This window comes from Lagopus muta, chromosome 6 (genome assembly GCF_023343835.1).
Source record: "Lagopus muta isolate bLagMut1 chromosome 6, bLagMut1 primary, whole genome shotgun sequence".
Lineage (NCBI taxonomy): Eukaryota > Metazoa > Chordata > Aves > Galliformes > Phasianidae > Lagopus > Lagopus muta.
The window spans coordinates 29,641,585-29,667,306 of NC_064438.1; the positions used below are offsets into that span (position 1 = coordinate 29,641,585).

The 25,722-nt window shown below is 37.6% G+C and overlaps 1 long non-coding RNA gene across 2 annotated transcripts in view; it reads left to right on the forward strand.

Annotated features, from left to right (window-relative positions):
* The window catches only part of LOC125694393 (uncharacterized), a 196,557-nt gene that overhangs the window by 156,589 nt on the left and 14,246 nt on the right, over nt 1-25,722 (forward strand). For both annotated transcript variants that reach the window (XR_007377537.1, XR_007377536.1), the window contains one exon: nt 486-624. This is a non-coding gene — a long non-coding RNA (uncharacterized LOC125694393). The remainder of the gene's footprint in view (nt 1-485; nt 625-25,722) is intronic.

Here is a 25,722-nt window from a genome sequence, read left to right on the forward strand (position 1 = left end):
TTGTGTTCTATGTACTATAGAGTTCATGCTATATCTAAGCATAGTTGTGTCCATTTATAAATGAAAATCTCTCAGAAACATGAGAAATGACCTTGATTATGTAAAAATGATCAGTTGTGATTTTGCTTCTGCCCTTTACTGTCAACTATTATATACCTAATCCATAAATCCACTCTTAGCTTTGGAAAGTCTTAGCTGATGTTAATTCATGGTGAAAATTAGAAAATTTAAAGTATAAAAAGATAATGGATTGCACCCATAAACGTATTTTTCAGATCTATATGCAAACATGTAGCTGCTCACAGAAAACAGTGTAAAAACAGCAGTTTTTAATTTGTCATCTTTGTTTTTCAGTGGCATACCTTTAATGTTACTTACATTTCTGTGAAAAATATTTTTAGTACTTACCAGAATTGTTTGCACTATAATGGATTATCTTTTTTCCATTTAAAAACACTAAAGCATTCTGTTTGTCTCATTTGCAGTGCAATTTGGAAAGTGCAGGAAGGATATTGCAACGTTCTCACGTGTGTCCTGTACTCGTTTTCCTGCAGAGTGTTGGAAATCTGTTTCAAAATCTGTCACTTTGGCTGACCTTTGGGAAGCCTCCATTGATGTGTTCTGGTGAGTAAAGATGAAAAGTATCTATGAAATGAATGAAGCAGCAGTGAAACAAAACTGTGAATATTTAGAGAGAAAGGAAATGAAAGTAAGAGACCATAAGAAGTCTTGATGATAGAATTATAATAACTTAGAGAATTGCAAATATTCTCTTTGCTTTCATCATTTGAATTTAAACACCGTTTTTTGTTGTTATTGTTGTTGTTGTTGTTGTTAAGAGTTCTATCAAAGAGCTGGCCCATAAATCAAGAACAAAACTAACAAAGCAATATACCTTGGCTTCTGTGAATGATGTTGCCAGCAATAAATGCAGAAAAATCAAGAAAAATGGTTATGGAGCCAAATAAAGGCTCAGGGTTGTTGGTCTGTTTGCACTGGCTGTACACACAATCTCAAGAAAATCAATGCCTACATCGAACATGCAGCAATTAAGCTTCAAACAATATTTGATTACAAACTATGTGAAAAACCTGTGAATTTCCATGTACTTTTATTGGTCTTGTTAGTGTGCAATTTCAATTTCTTTGCTTAGAAAGGTGAAGTTTGTATGATTTGTGGCTGAATTATGGGTGAATTAACTTAATATCAGTTATTCTGAATCCACATTTACACATTCAGAGGCTTTATTTTTTGAAAACTCTTCTTCAAACAGACTTACATAGCATTTTTGTTCCTGTCAGTTGAATACTTAAAAGCTTTGTGTGAAATTATCGCAATCAGGATGCACATAAAATCAGTATAGTCTGGAATTCCTAACAAATATTCATAGTGTTGTGCTAATGTGATCTGTGGTGCATTCCTAGTGAAACTAGATACTAGAGGAGTGATGTGATAGATGATACGAAGATTGTGCCCCAGTTTTATTGAGGAAACACCCTATCAACACAAAGGCAGCTGATTACAGCCACAAAACTTTCAGGCTGTCTTGCAACACCTTGCTTGTCCATGAGGAGTTGTGTGTCCCACCTCTTGTCTGCAGGTACAGCAACTGTCACTGTCTTGCTTGGGCGTCAAACTTTGAGTAGCATCCTTCATCTCATTCTTTTGTATGCAACAATGTGCAGGACTTTTAATTCTCATGGATCGCTGGGATATTTTCTGCTGCATTTCGTTCCTTAATTTGATTTATTGCAATAATGGGTAAAGGCAGGAAATGTGATACAAGGAAACAATACAATGTAAGAGAAACAGAGTTGCCTAAATGACAGTGTACAGTGTCATTTAAGATGCCTTCCACCATCCAGGATAATTGTACAGATTTGGCAGAGCTGTGAAACCTAGGGGGAACTCTAGGACCCCTTGGAGTAGCAGTGGAAAGTGTACAATGTCTGAAACGGCACTGCTCAGGTAACTGAATCTCATGCTGTTAGTCCTATCAATGTGCCTTTGTACTGGCATCTTAAAACCTTTCAAGTTTTAATAGGCTTCATGCAGTTGAGAATTGAGGAATTTGAATGACAGAATATTTTTGTCCTTTAAACAGAAAATGAGGAGAACCTGGATGATGAAAATGTCAAAGCCTTATAGAAGCTGTGCAAAAACAATTATATGTAGACACAATTATATGTAGATTGGACACGGTGTCTTGGCTGCAAACTGAGTCAAAGATGTTCCATAGGACTGTGGGCATGTATAGGCAGGGTGGCAACTTTCTCTTCTGGAATGAGAGGAGAGTGAAATACACTTTGCATATGCGAAGTCTCTGCTTAGCAAATCCCTAAACAGCCTGCTCAGTGACAAATTCCTGTGGATAAGAAGCACTGACATTGCTACCCCTTTCATTCTTTCATTTTGCAACCATTTATTTAAGCTGTTACAAGTGTGGAACAACCTTCAACAGGGTCTTATGTGGTAACAGTGCCTAAAGTGTAATCTAAATTTTCTACTCAATTCTGCAAAGACTTTTGTTCCTTCAGGAACAAACAGAGGTCTGGTTTCTAGAAGACATAAGCAAAAAAAAAAATCAAAAAAACCCAGGTTATTTGAGACAAACCCTGGTGGGTTTACCTGAAAAGGTTTTATCTTCTCCAGGAGATAGCACATCTAGTGTAGAATGACATGAGTCATCCTGATGGTTTTCCTGTTCAGTACAGACTCATTGATGCTGTAGCACTGCTGCTGTGTAGAGTGATCTTTTGGATACCTCAAGAATTTAAGACACTTGTGAGCTGCATTCTGCAGATCCCATTTGTAACACAGGGCTCTTCGTATTCAAAAAAGCTTTACACATAGTTTTTTGGCCTCAGACAGAAGCTTGCTGTTGCATTCTTTTGTACTGAATAGAGGCTTTTACAGTGTAAATGTCCCCTTATCTAATTCATAGGGTTACTTCTAAATTTCTAGCCGCCAGGACAACTGCACTTAACTGTGCCATTGTTAGGAGGTGATTTTATTTCATCCTGAACATATTGAGGTTTCTTTTTTTTTTTTTTTTTTTAATTTTTTCTTCCAGAAAGGTAGAATGGAGTCTGGAAGAATGGTGTTTGTTCCTATGCACTTTATTTAGCTATTTCTGTGAGAGTTGTTCAAGGGGGCTGTTTATCTGAATCACTGTGTCTATCGAACACTGTTGTCACTTAAAGGATGGTCCTTTTCCTTTTGCTCCACTGGTACTTCCTTCCAGCCACACAAGACACTTTCTCACTTCTGCCAGTTGTGGCATCCATTGGCTGCCCAGTGAGAAGCTAGTTCAATGTATGAAATGACAAAAGTCAGTAAGTGAATGAATATTTTACATCTAGCTTTGTGAGCTGAATTTGTCCACCAACAGGTCAGAGCTAACATAAGGAAGAGAGCAGAAACTTCACCCACTGGTTATGATTGGAGTCAGAGCAGGGAGATGAAGAAGCTGACCCACATCTCTGGGACGAGTTTTGATTGAGTGTTTCAGAAGAGCTCAGCTGTCTAACAGCAGCCAGAGGTTAATTAATGGCAATTGCCTCAGCTGAACTTGTATTGGATCAGAGTTTGAATAGTGCATGGGTCCTTCAGTGTAAGCAGCCAAGTGTGCAGCTTCTGCTGTCCTAAGAAGTCAAGCAGTTTCCCTAATACTCTTCTTGTTATAGTCTCCAGGCCAATTCAACACCTTTGCTCAAATGAGAAGATATCAGCAACATCCCCTCCTACAGCAGCCTTTTCCTTTTAAATACTCCATGTTGCTGATAGATCTATCAGTGAGAAGTGCTGAGAAACCAACTTAATGTGATACAGCTGTAAATACTGTATTGCTTGTGACTATCAGAACTGAAAGATCCAAAAAAATGTCAGCTTGGATGGGAGTACTGAGTCATTCAGTAAGACTAACTTAACCGTATCTCCAAGGTGGGATGTACTATAAAGGAATGCATCCATCCTGAGTTATTTTAGGTAGTGGAATGGAATCTATTCCTTTTTTTTTTCTTTATGAAATTTATTTCTCTGATTTTAATAATTTCTAACTGTTGTTTCTGGTTGTCCTTCTCATGAAGGTGAGTTACACTTTTAAAGCTTAGATTCTCGACTCAGTTATTTGTGGTTTAGCATCTGTCCTATGTTCAGATTCTTTTGGTGATGAGATGAAGTACAGGCCTGATGGGCCGAAAGAAGTCACAGATGGATCCCAAACATATATGAAACTGTGCTGACTACTTTTGCGTGACAAACCAGTGTTTAGTGCACTGCAGAAAATACCAGGCCTCAGTATTAAGATATTGCGGTGTATCTCTTCCAATTATTCCTTGCAGGAAGGTAACTGCTGAAGGGACCCAGAGAGTTTGGGGTACAAAGATACACTCTCCAACCCTGTGGCTCCTGTCAGTCTGGTAGGACATGCTCCATAAGGCTTGAGTTTGCTAAACCTGAGATGCTGGTACTTCGGGGTGCCTGATCCATAGTGTCTAAGCAGAGAGGCAGCTTTGGTTATGTTTCTTTCTGTCTTGTTCACCTTTGTCCCACACTGTCTCACAGTGAGTAGAGAAACAGAACAGAGCTTTATTCAGAAAAACTTTGAAGTCTGTCTTTTAGTTAAAAGATCTGAGACATCAAATTCTAATTAAATCAGATTACAAATTAATTTGCTCATCCTGCATACTTTCCTATTGCTTGGTTCTTAGTTATGATTTGTTTCATACTTCAGAGTAAGAAGAGCAAGGCTTAAAGTGTTAGGTTAGCTATCTGTTCTGACCTAAGCACCTTTTCTGCAAAAAAAAATTCCTTTCTTCTCAGCCTGTCTTCCTGGGTTCTTCAGTATAAATATTACCTCACTGACTCCATTTTTTGAGGAAAATCTCCTAGACTTTTTAAGTCTGGGCTCCGAAAACTTTTGCAACTGCCTTTACTGGCTCTGTTTAGACCTAGATTCTCAGCTTTGTATGCATTTTCTCTGCCCTTTCTGTTGAGGTCTTTCTACTGGATAGAGAACAACGTAAACAGAGAGAAAGTGTTATGCCTATTTCCGTAGGCTGGTGGATAGGCCACTTGTCTAAGAGAAAGCCCTGGGCTCTGGTTCCTTCTCACTGGTTAGATGATAGGCTTGAATATTCAATATCAGATGCAGATGAATTTTAAGGGGCTGAGGCTGGGGAACCAAACTCCAATCCTCATCAGCAGCTGAAGTGGATTGTGAATTTTTCATTCTTGGCTGCTTAGGAGCAGTTCATTAGTGTTTTGGAGAGTTCTCCCATTCCTCAGCCCAACCCAGCCTGCACTTTGGTGATGAGTGTGCTGTATAGGCAGTGTAGGCTTGGATGCCCTTGGGCAAAAGATTCCAGTGTTTGCCACCTGGGTAGTTGCAAGTCAGTGAATGGTATTTGGGACAAAGTGGAATAAGTTCAAAGTGTCTGTGAACAGGATGGTGTAGTTGTCTGCTTCTTTCTAACACACTTGTCTTTTCATCTGCCTATGATTTCTCAGCTGTCCTCCTCTGCAGGTGTGAAACCTTCATGATAATTATAATGACAGTATACTGCTAAACCTCACCATCAGAAGAGACATGGTGTTACAAGTGGCCAGATTTCTATGTATGTTGTATATATGGTGGTGGACAGTGGATGTCTTGGGGTGAGGGGATCAGTGTCAAGAGGAAGAGAAAGTGGGAAGCCAATACCACAAGTAGACACAAGAACTTCTAGGAGTGCAGTAGATCAGCACAGAGGCTCAGGGAAGTCTTGAGTGGTGAGATAGCAGTCATGGAAGTAACAATACTGGTGGGCCAGATCTGGACAGAAAGAAGAACAAATCTGGAGAGGGAAGTCTGCAACACTCAGCTGAGTCAGATGTTCCTCATCCATTTTTGAAACATAGGGTTATTTCTTTCTCTGGGTGATAAATTTAACATTTTTTCTACTTCACGTTTTACAGCTAGCATTCAAGAAATCAGGAGAAAGTTATCCACTAAGAGAGTGGTCAGGCACTGGAGCAGCTTCCCCAGAGAAACAGTCTCAACACCTAGCTTGCCAGATTTCAGGAAGCATCTGGACAGTGCTGTCAGATATTGAGTCTGATTTTTGAGTGGTTCTTTGTGGAGCCAGGAGCTAGACTTGATGAAACGTATGAGTCCTTTCAAACACATTATTCTATGATTTTATTCTATGAAACTAGAACATTCTTGGTTGAGACAATATATTTCCAGATAAAAGAGAAAATTTAGGGCTCAGGGACATGCTAAGGTTGTTATGGTATGAGAAGACAGTGCATAATAAAATTGGGTCTGTAGCTGTTGGTATCTGTCTGCAGATGCTCACAGCCAACCCCTAACATGTCAGATCCTATATAAGAGGTGTATCATCTAACAGCCAAGACTGGCTACATTTCTGAATGAAGATAATTGTTCTGCTTTACCTCACAGATGGCAACTTGATAATCTACAGTTTAGGCTCCAGGACCTCTTAAAGCTCTCTGAAGGATACAACTTTTTGATAAATCAATAGGCTTTGAGTGTGCTGTGTTTGTAACAACCTGTGACCAGTTTGTTTTAGAAGGAGCGTTTTTCTTCTGAACATAAACATGAGTGTAACGTAATTCAATGAACTTCATTGAAATACTTCTGATTTACTTTGATATGGTTGACAGCAGAATTTGGCTCTATATGTGTTGGCATGTGCTCTGTGGGACATTGTGAGAAAAAACAACAAAGTTATCCTTCACAGACCGTGTTTCAGCTTGCTGGTGGATCTGAGCTTTTGCACTATGCTCTAGTCTAGTGCCAGAAATTTTACTTACCTTTGGATCTCCCCATTGTAAACTGTCTGCCAAAACTTCAAGACTGTAGGTGTAAAATATAGTTAATAAGCTTTACACTCTGAGCCTTGCTAAGCAGAGTAAGGTCTATATCTATTAATGACTTGTATCTTAGCATATCTGTAAAACTAAGGCTTTACTTAGAAAAAAAAATAATAAAAGAGAATGCTCAATAGTGTAACTAATTTTGGTACATTAGTGCTACTTCTTAGAATACAAGTTTTGAAAAGAGTTTTCATTTATTCTCACTAAAGAAAAAAAGAAAAGGAAATGTAGTGTCATGAAGAAAATTTTTATGCCTTCTGGTTATCCAAAGAACAGGTAGATGCACTCCATATGATGTAACTGCATTTAGGCAAGTCACCTAAACTTAGCCTTGAGAAAGAGGTTGCTTGTTGTCTGAAGGCTAATCACATAATGGGTTGTATCAATAAGAATACAGTCACAGCAATTGATTATGCTTCTTTAGTCAACTCTCATTAGATCATACCTGGAACAGATCATTCACTTACAGGCTTTCACAAAAGAAAGACACTGGTATGCAATAGCAAGTTTAGTGAAGAGCCACCAAGATGGTTGGAGAATGGAGCATTTACCCCTTGTGGAGAGGCTGAGGGAAATAAGCTGGTTCAGTCTGGAAAAGAGACAGCTTTTAATAGCAGCCTTCCAGTGCCTGCAAGGAGGTTATTGTGAAGATAGAACAGAGGTGAGTTGAAGAGTAGAAGAATGAGAAACAATGATAATAAATTGAAATGGTAAATTCGAACTACGTATAAGGAAATGTTGTCTCTCTGAGGATAGTTCATGATTGGACCTGGTGAACTAAAGAGGCTGTGGAATTGAGCAACCTGGCCTGGATTCAGTCTAGACCTTGCTTTGTACAGAAGTCAGTTCCACAGACCTCTTTAAGGTCCCTCTCAACTGGAATATTTCTGTGATTTTGTGATCTTCCAAAGCTGCCAGTATTTCCATCAGTAAAGGTGAATACAGCAAACTACCAAAACAAAATAGTAATTATTTTTGCTTGGATGTAAATACTTATACAATATGCATTTTAAAGCAATAACAAATGACTGGGCATTGCTTGACTTAGCTTTCTCTGCTTGGTACCTCTTGCCTTTGTTATGAAGTCACTAATTCAAGCCAAACTAAATGAGAGAGAGTTAGGCTATTACATTGCTTGTGATTCACTAAGCAAAGTAAAAAAGGATGGATGAGTTTAAACAAAGTTACACTGTTAACTGAAGCAAAAGCATTAAAAACTCACAAACAAATGCACAAGAAAGAAGAGGAGAGTAAGTAATATTTGAGCCTTTGATTTTCATTTTTTTTTTGATGTTTCAATGTATTTTGGACATGTTAAATTAATATTTCTCTCCTGTATTCCTTTAGTCACATGCTGAATTCAAAAGTTATGCCTACAGTATAGCTGCAGTATACATTTCAGGATTCTTGGCAACTGTATAAGTCTTTTGGGACAACAGTCTACATTTCAATTCAGCACAAATTGTGTAAAATTTAGGTAATGCCAGGCTTTCTATCTTGTGTTATTAATATGTAATGGACCAATTGTATATGAAGATACACATGGGATTCACAGTTGCATTCACATTCAATTGCCAAAAACAGTATGGTATGCTTTAAAATTTGGCTTGGTACAGATCAAACTACCATTATTCCTACTAGCCAGACTAGGGAGCAACACAAAGCTATTAGATCAAGAATTGCATTTACCCTTATATCTCTGATTGTGAACAAGATTTGCATATGGATGCCACTAATTTCCACACAGGAAAAATAGCTATGGACTATTGGTTATCTTGTTAAGAACAGCAATGGATAAGCAGATGTAATATAGCTTGAGTTAATATAGTTTTCTAAGAGGGAACTTCAGTTTTACTTAGTTTCTGTTGCCATTATTTTTAAAACATCTAGATAAAATTTTCATTAATCTACTTCCAGTGTTTTCAATCATGCTGCAACATAAGATACTTAGTGAAATTATTAAGATCATTTATTTCAGTGCCTTTACATGTCTGAATGGCACACAGCCATCAGTCTAGTCAGAGCATTATTCAGTGCACACAAGCAAGAAAACAAATTAGTAAAGTTATTTTGTAAAGATGCTTGCTAGAATATTTTGCTTTGTTTGTGAAGCATTCTTACAGAAGGTAAATTTGCTCATATTTGGAGATGATTCACTAAGTAAGAAGCAGTAAATATTTGAAGAAGAAGAAAATAATTGTTTCATTTTTGGCTCTGTAAGTTCTTGATAGGTTTTTTTCTTTTTTTTTCTTTCTTTTCTTTTGATAGGTGTTTTTCTTCAGGTAGTTCCCACTGCTGTCTTGTAATCTAAAGATGCAGAAGTGAGTGAAACTGATTTTAAAGCATTTTGGCAAAGAGTAGAAGTCCTGGATCAAAACACAAACAAGCAGTTTACATTTCACAAAATGTGATGGGCTATAGCCAATAGTTAACTTACTTGCATAGTGTAAAGCTCATTTGCCAGGATTTTACTTTTTTCACTCGGTAAATCTTCTTGAGTCTTATTTTGCCACTCTCAAATTGAGCTGTAGCTTACTCCTCAAGGCATAACTTTGACTCTGTTTTCTCTGTTTAGACTATTCAGAATGAGTAAAAGTTCCAGAATCTGATTTTATGTGTTGTACTTCAAGCTCTAAAGATAACTGAAAACATGATTATGGTTGCCAAGACTTTGTAGCAAATAAATTCTGTTAACCAAAAGACAGAAGATAAACCACAGATACAACCACAACAATTTCTTAATTAACAGAAACTACCCTCAAGTTATGTTTTTAAACTGAAAGGAATTATCTTTCCTCCCATTTTCACTACTGTGGCTGCTTTAAATCTCCACACTTGGGTTACTATAGAGTGTATGGCCACAAACACACAGATAAGTCTCAGCAGTGGTGCTACTAATTAAATCACAGTGAAAGGTATGATTCTGCAGCCCTTATGTTGTCAATCCATGTACAGTAGGATTGACTTAATTATTTTCACCAGAGATACCTGGATTGTGGTACATACTGTAATGTTTCTAAGAAATTTCCAGTGTTATGAAACTGAGAGGAGGCTTGATGTTAAAAAACATAGAGGTCTACACTGCTGCATAACAGCTATATCACACCCTCCAAATAAGAGTCACAGGAGCCAGCAAGTAAAGTGGGAGCAGCTTATTACAGTCAGTAGGAGATGCAAAGGAAAAGAATACATCTTAACTCATTTGCCTTGTTGAGGCAGGTCGTTCAGGGCCACATACATTTAAACTTTTAATGTGCTCAAGGGTGGAGATTATACAAGCTCTCTGAACTGCCTCTTTCAGTGATGTATTGCTTTGATTGGGAAGATTTTTTTTTTCTTATATATATACAGAATTTCCCATGCTGGGATTTGTTTTCATTGCATGTCATTTTTATAATATATATATATCTGAGCAAAAAGTTGGTTACATCTCTATAACATTTTCTCCTCTCCTGCTAGTTGAAGACAACAATTAGATTCCCATTGGCCTCTCTTAAAGAACAGTTATTTCTGTTTCTCTTGTTCTACCCAGACCTCCTTATAATCCTGGTAGTTTTCCACTGAAGTTCAGTATGCTCAGAGAGATCAAAGCTGGACATAGTAGTCCAAACAACTTTACAAGTGCAATATAGAAGAGAATAATCACTTTCCCTGGATGTTACACACTCTTGCAAGTATAGTCCTAAATGTCATTGGTCTACTTGGAACAATTCTGACTTGTCCTCAGCTGGCTATCCATGGTACCTGGTCATCTGGCCAGTTTCCATCAACACTGTAGTTGATCAATTCAATCTATATCTCTAAGAATTGTCTTCAGGGAAAATATGGAAGACTGACTATCTATAAAACCTTGCTAGAGCTATTCACCTTGCATATATCCAAAACAGAGCTCAGTCAGGCATTCCTCATTCAGTTGAGTATTTGTTCCTTCTCACCATGCCTGCTGGCTTTCTTGCAAAATGGCATGTATTACTCTTGTGATTTCAGGAGGTTTTTCTTGAGATCTAGCCAGCTTTTCTAGGCCCCTTTGCTTTTCTGGAAAGCTCTATCATATCTGAAGATAAAGTCAGTTATCGTGGAACTACTTCTGTCCTTTTTCTGTCCATCAGGATATCAACTTCCAGCCTGTCATGGCCACTGCAGCTGATGCAGTCATAGATGTTCGTATTAATTCTTCCTTTTTTGAGCAATGGGTCCCCCTAGCTGTGTAGTCCAACATCAACACCACAATACCTTAATTGGCACACTGCAAGTATCTCCCAGATTGCTCGTACCTCTTAACATTGCCTTTCCAACAAATGTCATGCTGGATATATTTCCCCAGGTGAACCAGGGCCTGCTGTCACGAGGCTTTCTTGTAGAAGCGTTTATAAGGTGTTTACAGAGCACCAAGGTCTTTTCTTTCTTGCCTTGTCAGCTAGGAGGCTGGAGATGCACCAGAAGCTGGGATGGGGCACAGCCATGGCAGCTGAACCAAACTGACTGAAGGGTTATCCCATACTGTATGACTTCATACTAAGCAATAAAACTGTGGAAGGACAGATATTTTTGTTTTCTAATATGCAATTGCCTGCCTCTTTTTCTCCTCTGCATAACTATCTCTTTATTGCCCAGAATAACATTCCATGGAAAGGATAATTTACATTTTTCATGTTACAGCTTGACTATATGAAAGTTCCCTAAATGTTTTATCAGATATTTATGGAAGAAGAGAAAGACACATCATGAATACAGTGCATATAACACAAATGAAAGATACTCTAAGAATAGCACAGAAATAAAAAAATATCTTTCAAAATGCAGAAAATATAGAACAGACTTAAAGCACAACATTTTTATATTTACTTGATAAACTAAGCACACCTAGAGAACAGACTATATGCACTACTGACTTCCCTGTTGCGTATAGCAACTCTGGGATCAATTGTGCAGGGCTTTTTTTAACTTTTTTTTTTTTTTTTTTTTTAAACTTGAAATGAGGCTGTGTGAGGCAGTCTTTTAACAGTGGGTACCAAAGCTCAGTTGGACAGTTGAAATTATCTTCTTTTGATTAGAAGGATTTTGAAGACAACTCTTAACAGCTTAGGAACTTTAATATTTTTTCTTAACTAAAGAGAAAAATTAGGACATGTGAATTGTTGATGAAGAAATCTACATGTCTGCCCTTACCTTATGTCAGCCATTTGACAGTTTTTGTAAGAGAAAAAGAGGCAAAGAGATGGTGAATTGTGCATTTGTCATTAATTTGTCAAGTCAACATATTCAGGTGATTTGAGTTAAGATAGTGGCTGCTTCATTGCTTCACTAAATGCTGAGAGTAGTACAAGAAGTTGGGAAAACCTGTAAAAAATTTTAGTTTGATAAAGAAACTAAGAACCAAATAAAGGAGAACTCCAGAAGGAGACCTCTGTAAGTTCACATGACAGCTGGAGTGATCAGGGGAATTGGGTTATGTCAAATCAGGAAATCAACTAGGGGCAATGGTTATCCCCAGTAGGAGAGCTTTGAGGTAGGAAATACTGGGAATCTCTTGATATGTTTTAACAGTTTTTTTTTGTGCTCATAAGCCCAATATCCTATAGTTCTGCTAGCAGTAAAGACAGAAGTGTTTGTTTCTCAGGTTAGGGACTCTAGTTCTTTTCATGCTTGATTCAGTGTTTTTATCAGCCTAAATAAAAGTTTCATTCATACAAGGTGAAGAGTGCTAGCCCTCCCTGTTTTTCCTGTGTAATAACTCTGTGTTTATATTAGGAACACAGAGGCAGAGCAGTGCATCTCATCTCTTACTGGCTGCTCAGTCCATTTGTTTTTCCAGTAAGTGGAAGGGATTAAACATAAACAAGAAAAGGAATGGCTACAAAAGACAGTAGATGTACTGCAGCAGTGATATCAGTAAGATTAGAGTTCTTCTCTAGAGGCATTTCATAGATGCTTATAAAATTTCTTGTCTTCATGTTTAATAGGGATTAACTGGTGATAGAAAACAGTTGGGTTTCTGCTGGCTTTCCCTTGGAAATTTCTATCAATTCTATGAATTTCGCATATCAGACAGAGTGTGCAAAGCACTGAGATCCCATGTCCCACCCTCAAACTTCTCCATTGCAGTAACAGTGAAAAAAATAGGTCTTTTGCTCTGCTGAAAACTGTATGCTGACAAGCTCTATAATTTTAACTTTGTTACTGTTCTTTAATTTACTTGATCAAAACAGTGTTATTTCCCTTCCAACATAAATGATTCTGTGATTCTATGTAGTGTCCTTCCTCTTCCTTCAGGTACTCTGAGGTCGTGTAAGGGCTGTTTTATCTAGGAGCTTCCAAAATCATGATCTACTTGCAGACATAGATGAAGCTTTCAGACACAGCCGAATGCATTCATACATTTTGCAAGTAGACTCTAAAACATTCCTTTTAAAGCTAAGTCTGAAACATATGTGCAGTAAAAACCTACTCCTAGGTCTTTTCAACTATGGCAAAACTACACACAAAGAATGTGTCTGAAAATGTGCAGTATGGCCTGCAGAACCTGTGCTAGTCACACTCAGCTCCAAACAGAAAAGATCTCTTTTTCTCTCACACTTTTTTTTTTTTTTTTTTAATGTTTAAAAGAACAGTTAAATCTTAGATAATGATGTAGCAGATTTCATTAATGGGCAATTCCAAATGCATTTCTATCTCAAATAGGAAATGCATTTCAAAAGCACTTTAGTTTCCCTTACTTAAAACTGCTTTTTTCTCTCATAGGTCCTTATCAACATGAAAACCAAAAATGTTTTCAAAAGAATAGGAAAACAGATGAAGTAATAGGCCTTCTGCTCTGGTGCATTGTGGCTGAAAGGCACATATATCTTGAAACTGGAGGCTATCTTCATTGTAAATATGCCTGTAGGCAATTAGTTGAGGGAAGATACTGATCTTCTTCAGAACAGCAAAGAAACAAGCAAAGGCATCCCCAGGCAAGTTCTTTTTAATTAAATCTTGGCTCTCAGGATTCCTACAGCAGAGGAAATTTTTGCCTGCATCCTTAGTATCGGTGGAGCCAGCTGTAATCACAAGAAACAATGCCATATTCTTGGTGCTGTTTCTTTTATCTATTTTAATTGTGTCTGGTAAGAAGAGTCATTAGAAACTGTTTTTCCATTAAAGGATGTCTGTCCATCCATACAGAAGGTGTTTTATTAAGGTGAAGAACTGGTATTTCAAATTGCATGGATGCTATTATATTTCTCTGCCTACATAAACAGCAAACACTGTGTTAACTGTACCTGTATCTTCTAATTGGCTTTTATGACTTGATTACAATACTTCCCAGCCTTACCCTGCCATCTGATGCACAAAAACAAAAACAAAAACCATCTGATGCACAAAAAAAAAAAAAAAAGGAATCTAGCCCCTTTGTAGCTGATCCTTCTTAATATTTCATGAAGAGAGAGTCTCAAACCTGTAAGAAGCATTTGCATAAGAAGCAATATTCATACATTACTTTGATGGCAATTTCAAATTCAATGAAAAATTATTTTAGCCTGAGCTAGAAGTGTTTTTATATCAGACAAGCTCAACATCCAGCAGTCTGAGCAAGAAAACTGTTTCTGAGCTCTCCAGCAATCTACAAAAATGAGTGCAGATTAGTCTCCAAAGAAATATAATAATGAGACCATTGCCCTATACGAGCCTTCATAACTTCAGGCAGAAATTCTGCTCCTGCTATACTTTCCTTATGATCTTCTAATAAGTTGGTATTTTACTGTTGACTTTCAGAACTTGTCCTGCACTGCTCTCTCTCACCCTGGAGTGAATGGAGAATACCTGTGCAATTATTGCCGTTTAGAATAAAAGCATACGATTAAAAAAAAAAAACATACCAAAATACAAGAGCTTTTAGTTTTGTTCTAGTCAGAAGCGATGGTGACAGCATTTGCAGGTAATTTTTTAATGCTGACTATGGCAAAGTAGACATACCTGTATGCTGGGTAGTTTTTAGTGACTTGCTGCCTTTTACTCCTTTTTATTCTGTTACTGTTGCTATTGTAATATCTGAGAAGCTAAGGGGTAAATACAGCAGAATTCTGGTTGTCAAGTTACCAAGCTATATTGAATTTGTCAGATAAAATTGCATGCTCAGTACTTGTCAAAATACTCTGTCAGTAGTAGTAAGGATAGATCTCATAGTTAAGTTTTTCCAGATGACAGCTTTTCTTGGAGCCACTGCAAGAAAATGTTTCCTTCAAAGTGACAGAGAAGAATGAGAAGTGGGGAGAGAAAGAGAGATGGGAAGGGAGAGGGAGCTAGATAGCAACCTTATTGCGTGTTTTATGTCCTCCTATTGCTTGAAAAATTCCATCAAGTGAGCAGCACTAGTGATAGATATTTTCATGAAGCAACAAAATGAGGTTCAAGCAACACTGGGGAAACCTCATCTCATCAAAGTTGAGATTCCCTCTAAACATAGACATATTCACACACACGCATACACATGCACTCACTCGTACAGAAGTCACTGATTCAGGCTAAATCTCCTCTGACTCTGCTTAGGAAAAGACATTCTACTAAGTTAGTGTTATGTATAATCTCTGATTAATGCCAGTTCTGGTATTCCAGGCTGTAAAATAAGTATGAAAAGTCCTTGAAGGAGGATATAATCTTATTTTGGTCTTCCTTTAATCTCTCTTGCCCCAAGAAACTCTACATGTCCCCCCTTACACTTCCGCTGAGGAGCCCTGACTGTTTATTCCATACTGAATCACTTCAGCTCACAAAATGAGCTTTTTCTTGGGAAACGTGGACCACAGACACTGTGAACACATTTTGAAAAGGGAGATTGGCATTAAGTGGTATAAATCATAATGTTGCTAACTCCAATTTTTGAAAATGTGACCTGATATGAGGTGAATATTTCTGAAATTATTTTTCCTCCTTAGTGTGTAGAAAATGTATTATGATGACAACTGCATTAAAAAAAAAAACAACAAAACTTCAATTGGGCTACATCTTATAATGATAACTTGTGGAGCTTTTTTGAAAACTCAAGGAAGAAACTTGTATATAGGAGCATAATCTAAAAAGTTTTAATGATACAGAGCATAGTGTAATGTTCAGCCAAATACTGAATCTCCTCTGTGATTCTTAGTGAATACAGCCCTCAAAGCATTTAATGCCTTCAGCTGCCCTGAAAAAAGTGATTTCATTTTGTCTAGAAATTATGATGTTTGAGAAAGTATTGCTTCAAGCAGCACCAGTAAACTCAATGTTTAGGAGTATTCCATTGTTCAGGAACAAAACCGGTGGGTATGGATTTTTGGAATTTTACCGTTAGAAAAATAAATCAAAGGAGAGGAACATGACTAAAGATGTGGCATTTTGCTGATTATTAAGTAGACAGAGGAAGTGCAATTTCTGGGATACTGTCTCTATTGAGAGTTTGTGGTTTTATCCAGCTTAGTGTCTGGCCTAGGCTTGGCTACATGATTAAAAAAAAAAAAAAAAAGAAAAAAAAAAAGTAGATCTAATTTTTTGGCCTGAAGTGTCTATGAAATTGTTCAACAGAAACATGAAAGCCTGCATGAGTTGAACTGGAAAGCAATAGGACATTGTGAAATAAATAGGAGTCAGGAAAGTGACTGGGGAATAGCATTTTCCATTACACCAATCCAGAGCAGAAAACTCAACCACAAATTTCTTTTTCTTCACCATGTGTTATCCTTCTCAGTTTCACAGAATGGCACTCACTATATTCAGACATAGATTCATTTTTCATTTCCCTTGCAATTATTTGCAAATTGAACCCTAAGTTTATCGTGTTCAGATCTTTCAAAAGAACATACAACTGCCAAGAGTTTCTAGGGGTTCAGGGACTTTGCTTTTTCAGACTTCTGCAAAGATGGTAAGTTAGTTCCAATACAAACAACTCTTTCATTAGGTTTCGGTGATTGTGACGATGAAATCAATTTTTCAGAAAGCACACCATTAATGTGTAAACTTGTCCTGCTCCCAAGAGAGCTATGTAAAACAAGATGGATGTTTAGATGCTTAAAAAGAGAAGTCATAGAGGAATAATCATTTTGTTAGACAGTTTTCTTTTTCCTAGTGGTGATTCAGAGGACATACTGCTACATGGCTAGCTGTTTTCAAAGAAGAAGATGATCTCTCCTTAGTCCTTGGAAACTGCCCCATTTTTCTATTTCTATTTCTGTGCCCTCAGTAATTACCTTATCCTACATCTGATATTGGTGTGTATGGCCCTGGAAGTAGATTAAATTTGAGGTCTTTGTAGAAAAGAAGATCATAACCACCAACTCTAATAAGCCTCAGAAATGGATTGCTACTGGATCTGAATACTCAGAGAAAAATTTCTGCTCACAGACTAATTTTGCTTCCAAGTTCCAGAAGCAGATACTGCTTTTTTGGAAGTGCCATTCTGCTCCAAGCCTCTTTCAATACAGCAATGTTCTCCTTGAATGGAGGAGGCGTCTTTATAATTCCCTCAATTAATTCCCAATCCTCTTCTGAACTGGAATTCCCTTGCCTTGCATTGCCTTTTTTTCTATTTTCTTTTTATTAATTCTAAAATGCCTTGCTATAATCACTTTTTACTACTTTTATCTAAGTTTGACTTTTGCAAATTCATGCATCATTGAATTAGTAGTGAATAGATAAATATATGTAGCTATTTTAATAAAAAAGCAGTTTTACAAGGGCGCTGAAAAGCACATTTCACCACAATAAGATATACTACTCTGAGATTACCTTGCCTAGGTAGAATAAGCTAGACCAAGAGTGAGAACCTGCCTGACTACACAGCTGCCATGCTCTGAGGACAGGAGCTAGCAGTATGCTGTTCAGGGTGACTGGAACTAAACCTGATACCTCAAACACAGCACTGCTCTGTGTTTTGAAGACATATTTTAATTTCCATTTCCAGTAATCTGTTGGTAAGGTTTTTCACACTTTTTGAAAGTTGATTCAAGTTTTGATGGCAGTGAATATTAGTGCATTGAATCATTGACAGGATGAAAAAATTGGATTAAAAATATCTACTTCAGTTTCTGTTTCTTTTTGTCTAAATAAGCTCCATTTCTCATCTGCTGAAGCAGTAGATGACATACAGGCAAGTAGCAAAATGCCCCCTGGATGACACTCATGAGACCATTCTTTTTATTTCCCCCCACTAATAACTCAAACCTCAGAGCCTATTGCTTTTTGCCTGATCCTCTTTGACATAGTACGGATACCCCAGCATTTTCTTTTAGGTTATGAAGTTTATGGCAGAATGTTTCTGTGAAGTGAGTGACCAAGCTGCTAATACTTTTAACACAGAAATGCTAATATTTTTGATTTCTGGCTGTGCAGGAATCAAAATTTTGATTGCTGATTCCTGGCAGTGCAGCCAGGTTAAAGAACTTTCTTTTCTGCTTCTTTTCTAAATGTTACTAGTCTTGAGAGTGATAGTCTGGGTGGGGTGCTGCCAGTGTGGGTAGACACTCTGCTGCTCAGCAGTTGCTTTGTCTCATGAGGCAATGAAAAAGGTTTCCAGCTGGCATGCTTGGGCAGAGAATGTGTTAAAGATACTCCACAACAGGAGAGGAGATGTGAGAACAGTAGAAAAGCATTCCAGGGTTTAGCTTCTGCTACCTGTTTCATTGCATTATTTAACTAATAATATTTTGGAACACTTTGAGCTACTCCATAGATTCTGATAAACTTTAGCCACTTTATAAATTAAACTATTTTTAAGTATAGGAAATAGCGCATAAGATATATTTTATTTCTTATTGCCTAACTCCATGATCTGTTAGTGGAAACACTGAATAAATTCACCTAACCTGACACTACCTGTGCCCAGTAAGTGAAAGCTCTCTTTGTCTCTGGACCACCTGACCAGTGCAAACCAAATAGACTTTCTCAGTTCAGTTGCTGTGGGACAGGGGAGCATGGCATCAGTGAAGCTGATTCTGTGGCAAAGAGAACAAGAAGTTTATGGACAGAATGAGAAAACAATCTTTTTGTCAGTATTAACTGTTCTTCTTGATCAAAGTATGAGAGTTGTTCTGAAAATAATGCCTCCTATTTGATGGTGTCGGCCCATGACATAAGAGGCCAATGTTGGTGGTATGGCAGCAGAGGCTGAACCTTCCCACCACAATTCCATCATATTTTGTTGCTGTGTGACAGATGGCAGCAGAGGGGCAGTCTGGCAACATGGCGTCTAAGATATGGAAGTGCGTATGAAGCAAAGCTGTGGCACTGAATTCTTTCATGTGGAAAAAATTGCACCCATTGACATTCATCAATGCTTGATGAACATTTGTGGAGATCCAGCAGTGGGCATGAGCACAGTGCAGCAGTGGGTGGAGCATTTCACCAGTGGTGGCAGAGACAGTGGGTCACCTCCACGGATGTAGAGGTATATGAGCACAGCATGCAGGCTCTTGTTCACCGCTGGTGAAAATTCATAGCTAATGCTGGGGACTGTGTTGAAAGAGTGTTTTGTAGCTGATAATTAGCTTTATCAGAGTGCTATTGTACTCTTTATATCTGTTGTTATTCCCATGGAAATAAATACGAGGTATTGCTTCCAGAGTGATCTGCTGAATAGTTCACAAGTTTTGAATAATTACGTGGGAACATTGCCTTTGGTCACAAATGGACTTTCTTTCTCAGAATTTGAAAATGCTTCCCATTAGCTTCTTCTTCATTTGTGTTACATTGCACAATGTATGGATTTCAGAAAGTCTTTGGAAGTTGAACTGTGTGTCACTGTGCTGACAAGCACTGAAAGTACTTGCAAGGACAACTGTTAGTACTAGATTAAGCACTAGTGTAACAAGTTAATCTAGTAAATCACATTTCAACAACATTATAAGGAAAAGGAGGGACATTAGACTGGAACAAAGTGCTTTTCAGAGCGCTGAAAGGATAGTCTTATAAAAATGTGTTGAATTTGCCCAGCAAAATAGTACATGAGTATGGACACAGTGTACTTTGTGCTGTATTCAGTGTGTGTATGTACATATGCAATTACATACATATATGCATAAAAATTGTAATTTCAGAACTAATACTGGTAATCTTTAAACACTGTTTACGAAAATAAGTGTTGATGCAGTGTGAATCTTCACACTAACATCTTCTAGATGTATACAAAGGTTAATAAAGCTCAGTGGTGTCTGTGGTCTCTGGCAATAATATTAACAACTTTAATGCTTCTGGAATTATATCAAAATTATTTTCATCTTTAGTGGAAACGTTTGCCTCAGTTCAAGGGTTGTGAACAGTCATGTGAATATGTGCATTTGCACATGTCCAATCCCAGATCTTCACACTTCTGTAAAACGTGTTTCCTTCTTCCTTGGGGAATCTGAAGCTTCCAGTGCTGCATTTAATGATGCTCAACTAGGAATATTTGTGAGTACAAGAAATCCAGAAATTTTGTACCAAGTTATTTTCAGAGAATGAAAAAAATGTTAGTGATTTCCAGAAAAGCCATAAAATTTTAAGTACCTTTTGTATGTGTGGTAGAGTGGACTGTCCAGAAGTTCCATTACAAAATCATTTTTTTTCTGTTGCTTGCAACTTTGCCAAACTTTAACTATTTGGCTTGAAATTTTGCATACTGATTATCAGCCTCAGACTGAATCTTTTTGGAAAATTTCAGTCAGAATGATTACTTCCAAGAACAAAATTAAGGGAGAATACATCATTCTGTCCATATCAAAATATGGTGGTTACCTTTTTGTTTTGGTGAAATTTTAATGATTGGAAACAGAAACAAATTTTGACAGGGGTGACTAAGATATCCAGCCTGTGCTCTTGTTTGTATGGGACTGCATTTTGAATAAATAAAAAATCTTACAAGAGAAAACAAAATTTTGAAAAGTCCCAGTCTGTATGTGCTGAGTAGAGGATTGTTAAATTTCTGTATTCACTGTTCTGAAAGGCTCTCATCAGTATTGATCAAGATATCAGCCTGCACTAGCTGAGCTTTTAGCGGTAGATCAAGTCAGGGTCTACCCAACTCAGAGTGCATATAATGAGACCTCGGCACTTTCAATTCCCAGTCTCTTTGCTTTGGACCTGTTTTAATATTTTTAATGCTGTGTTTTAGTGTGCAGTGTAGATGAATGCTGCCATTTTCAGTAGTATGCTCTCATGACCTTCTAGAGCTGGAAAACAGAACTTTGTAACTCACTGGAAAACTGTGTTTTTCCTTTTGAATTATATAATGTTCCCTTCATAACCCACTTGGATGATAATATACCAGAATTTATCTTCTTGCTTGTGACAGAAGCATATTGCAAAAGCTACAGACATTAATCACTTGTTTTATCCTTAGAGTGGTGGGCATTTGCCTATCCCAAACTAATGCCTTACTCTGGTGAAGGAAGCACTTTGTTAGTGTGGGAAGGATTTACACTGGTTGTGCAGAGCAAGAAGCTCAGAGATGTATGATTTATAAACCACTTCTGTATACAGTAGGTTAGAACTGCACTGAGAAACTGGAAGGGCTGATGCAATTCAGCTGCTGAAGTTGGTTGCTTCAGTCTGTGCTGTACTGAGTAGTCCAAAGCACAAGAGTCTAGCCCAACTTTTACCTCAAGAACTGAAGACACTTATGGAATAGTTTAGGTTGGAAGAGACCCTGGAGGCCATCTGGTCCAAAATCCTGCTGAAACCATATGTTAGAAACTGAAGAAACCAAATTAGACCTTTGTGCAGAAATCAAAACAAATCTTTTTTAGACATCTTAACTAAACACTGTTTTTCCTAAAGAAATTACTTCCTTTGAAAGAAAAACACATTTTTGAGGTTGGTAGATCTGTTTACGTCTTACATCACATGAGAACAAACAATGAGGGAGAAATTAGTAAAATTCTTAATACAGCAGATGCAAAGTGTGAGATTCTTGAAAACAGCTGCTCTGCTATTAGCACTCCTCTAACACTAAGGAGATTCAGAGTGGCTTTAAACCTCGCCAAGTTAGTTGCCATTGTAGCTCAGTTGGTCAGGGCAAAGATTGTTGGAAAGGAGTCTTAATTCTTCACATGGGTCAAATGAGGGCAAGACTTAGCTGATCTCTGAACTGCGAGGTTAAATGTTTGACCTGATCAGATGGTCAGGAAGGCAGAGGGCAACAGAGACAGGAAAAATGGATGGGTTAAGCAGCACTGGCTCTATCGTTCTGTCTTCCACAGTTACACAAATATAAACAAGTGCAGAGCTGTATCTTCTAAGCTAACATAAAAAAAGCATGTTTTTAAACTTGTTTAGCAGACACGGGCCTGGTCTCCGAGAAGCTGATTGTAGCTCCTGTCAGCTTTATGTATGAAAATGCCCTTGTGCAACTTAAAAACCCTTCCTCACTAATATTTGGTTCTAGTTTCTATTTATTGCGAACATTTGCAACAATATGCAAAGCATCAAATAGTGGCATGTAAGTAGCCACATGGGAGGTATCAAATATACTTAACTGTTGATAATGCTATATGAACACGTTTTTATACGACTGAGCAGTGGTCCATTTAGCAGAAAGGATGGCATAGTGAAAAGCCATGCTACCTTCAAATAGCTGTGTTTTTAAAAAAACACAGATGCGATATTCTGGAAAACAGAATTTTTTTGTTTGTTCTCGTAAGCTTTGTTATAAATTTCCATCTTACAGAGTTTTAATAGTACTTCAGCCTTTCACGGGTCCTTCTGTGAAGGAAATAGACTTTCATATATTGACTAATGTTTGTTATTTGTAGTTCTATTGCACAGGAGACCACAATAATATAAAACTGGGAAGATAAATGTTTTATTAGTGTGCTGAACCTTGATGCTACATCACAGAATACTGTTTTCCAATTGTATCTTTCTCTGTCTGTCTAACACAGACACTTGAGAAGAGTAATTAAGGGAGAATGACAAATTTTCTGATCATTGGTTCTTCTGCATTTAAGCCATATTTTACATTTTCATTTATTCTGATTACGTATTGGTCTATACCATAGCAGAAGTTTTCATGTGTTGGACAGATCTTAGATAGCCACTGCTGGGAGGAAAAAGAAAAAAAAAACAAAAAAAAGCAAATGTTTAATTATAATCCAGTAATCAGCTAACCTAATCAGACCTGCAAACATCTGTTTATTTGTGAAAGAAAGACATTGTGTGTTATTTAATATAGCCTGTACAGTAAACTGACAGCCAGGTGAACAGATGTAAGCAATTGGTTCAACAAACTCTTGTCCAATAATGTGCTTTTCTATCTTGTAAACATCATGTTGCTGACAGCTGAAGACCTTTTGTTCCATTTGTGACTGCCAGAGATCTCTGCAAAAACAGCTTCAGTTTATCTGTGCCTCAGGGCAAGGACCCTCAAAGCAACCATTTCTTATCAAGAAAATTTATATAGATCAAGTAGACAGAGGGCTGTATTATTAGTCTCTCCTCCTTTTCCTTGTTTTCCTTTTACTGTTTATCAATTTGAACTTACTTGCAAAGCTGTCATTTTTGGAGCTTCTATCAGCCTAAATCCTTTCAACCAGTAATCGAACACACAAATGAAAATAATATTGTTCCATCAACAGGAAAATAGTTACTATTACTAAGGAAAATATTACTCACCCTGATTAACTTCAAGATGAGCCTTAAGTGGCTTCAGATTGACCCACTTTCTCTTTTATTGGGTTTACTGCTAAAAGGTCAACAATATTTTGTGTATTTCAGATTATTTTTAACTGTCATTCAGAACACACAGTAAGCCAGCATTGATTCTTGTTTGTTAATTTTATTGATCTGTAAGTAAAAGCCAAGAACACATTTTAGATCAGAAGTATTAATTGAAACATTATGAATTGAGGAAGAGCATATGTATATTTCCATGTATTAATATAAATCAGAAAATTAGAAAGGTTGTATATTTTTCAATATGAGTAGTGAAGATATAGAAATAGACTTTATTTCCAGACTAGACCTTATTTATTTATGTATTCATTTATTTATGCAAATAGATGCTTTTAACCAGAGCAATAATCTATAGTTGGGAATCATTTTCATTCATTGCCCTGAAGCATTCTGAAGTTTTTAGAAATGTGGTTGGTTTCATACCCAGATGAAAATGAAAGAGGCAATGAAACAAAGGGGAAAAAAAAAAAAGAAAAAAAAAGAAGGAATTATTCAGTCATCCTTAAAGCAACAATATCCAAGTCAATGTAGCGTTCTCCAATAGGACAAAAAGCCATTGATTTTTAAATTCTGGGTCCTAGACACTGGAGAGCAGACCAGAGGACACCATAGCAACTTTAGGGATGGAATGCCCAGGTCTTGCCTTGGCATACCTGTGGGCACTTGCCTGAAGTAGTGTTAAAGGCAGCCCAAGTCCTGCTCTTCAGCTGGCTTTGCCCCAGCAGGGCAGAGATCATCCTTGGTGTGACCAGATGTAACGGTTCACCCTCGCAGGACTAATTAAGCACTCTTGGAAGCAGAACTTGACCTGGCCCTCAGCTGGCAAAATCAGCTGTTTGAGCCTGCAGAAACAGTGAGAATTTTCAAGGTAGGAGTTAACAGCAACTCTTGCAAATCTCAAATGACTCGCTGCCAAAAGTGCTGGATGAAAGTTTGTTTTGTGTATTCGTTTGCTGGACTTGGTTCATCTGTCTGCTTGACATCAGCACATCTACAGATTAGTTTGCTTGGAAGAGAATGAAGCACATGGGAGATGAAGGACGCTGCTCTCTCAAACTCTTCCTGAGCAAGCAGGTCCTACAAGTGGATGTATTTGCATCTACCATTTGACTTGCTAGCCCAGACCTACTTAGCACCCTTAGCATCACTACAGACTGACAGCCTGTCTGACAATTTCATGCCAAAAAGGAAATGCTTTTTCTTAGCAACCTCCATTTATGTTTATGTGAGCAGTGAGCCTGATCTTGAAGGAGGCTGCAACTTCGGAGTTGTATTACTGTTTCCTCGGGTGATTCAAATATCACTTTTCAAATTCTATAGTGATCCATTAGTCCAGAACAAAATAGCCACAAATGATATGTTTGCACAAACAAACTACACGATACACATTTTTCCTAATTTACAAAGGCCTACTCATGAAAGTATTGTAATGGATACTACATAAGCATCAAACAAAAGAAGAAAGCCTATTCCCCCGATAGTTTTGCATCTAATTGCCATAAAGCTATAAACCCACAGAAAGGAGACTGGGATGAAAACTGCAGATCAATAGAGCAAACAATGGGCTAAACATGTAAGTAGCCCAGTATTACCAAACTGTCATCTGAGTAGGGTGGCCCAGAAGAGTCCAGCAGTTTAGTGTGGTATAGAATAGAGTGGATGGAGCTGAAGGGGATGATAGAAGTAACATAGATGGATACAAGGATAACTTTGCAATAACCCTATGGGCATTTTCAAACCCAAAGAGCAAGATGACATACTCACCAGGTGGAATGAGCCTGGCTGAAAGTTGCAGTTGTGAAGATGGAGAGTAAAAATTAATTCAGATTTGGCACATGTAATGAAATTTAGATATGGGCGTGAGAACTGAGAGTTACCTTAAAAAGATGACAATTTGCTTAGCTTGTGAACTTGCGATGATTTTTTTGAAGTGTGCTGCCTAGAAATTTACCAGGTTTTGTTTACAATTACTATGAGGGCAGCCATTATCAACTGGAGGATGGTATTTGGGATGGTCCAGTGGGAGGTGTCTCTGCCCATAGCAGGGGAGTTGGAACTAGGTGATTTTAAAGGTCCCTTCCAACCCAAACCATTCTATGATTCTATGATTTGTAATGCTTTTCAGAGCAAAAATATGCTGTGTTGAGTAATAATGTCTGAGAACGTTACAGCCAATGTTTAAGG